Source organism: Mus pahari, chromosome 17 (assembly GCF_900095145.1).
Source record: "Mus pahari chromosome 17, PAHARI_EIJ_v1.1, whole genome shotgun sequence".
Taxonomy (NCBI): Eukaryota; Metazoa; Chordata; class Mammalia; order Rodentia; family Muridae; genus Mus; species Mus pahari.
Window position 1 is genome coordinate 53,626,739 of NC_034606.1, and position 527 is coordinate 53,627,265.

Here is a 527-nt window from a genome sequence, read left to right on the forward strand (position 1 = left end):
GCCCTGGCTGTCCTGGAACTCACTCTGTAGACCAGGCTGGCCTCGAACTCAGAAATCCGCCTGCCTCTGCCTCCTGAGTGCTGGGATTAAAGGTGTGCGCCACCACACCTGGATCTTTAATTTATTTAAACAGTCCAGTTGTTAAAAAAAAAAAAAAAAAAAAAACAGTCTCAAGCTATCCTATAGAACCATGGTAAAAACAGCGTGATAGTGGGGGTACCAAAACACACACAAGGGCCGATGGCATAGAAGACCCAGAAATAAGCTCACACAGCGACAGCCACTTGATGCTTGGTAAAAGGGACAGGGATCTGAATTCAGGGCCTCATGATTGTGTAGCAAGCACTTTACAAACTAAATCATCTCCAAAGCCTACACTGGAGAAAAGTCCACATCTTTAATCACCAATGCTGGAAAAGCCAAATGTCCACATACGTATAGAAGAACAAAACTGCATCCCCGCCTCTCATCTTGTACAAAAAAAAAAAAAAATTCAAAATGGATTAAACCCCTTAATGTAAGACCTG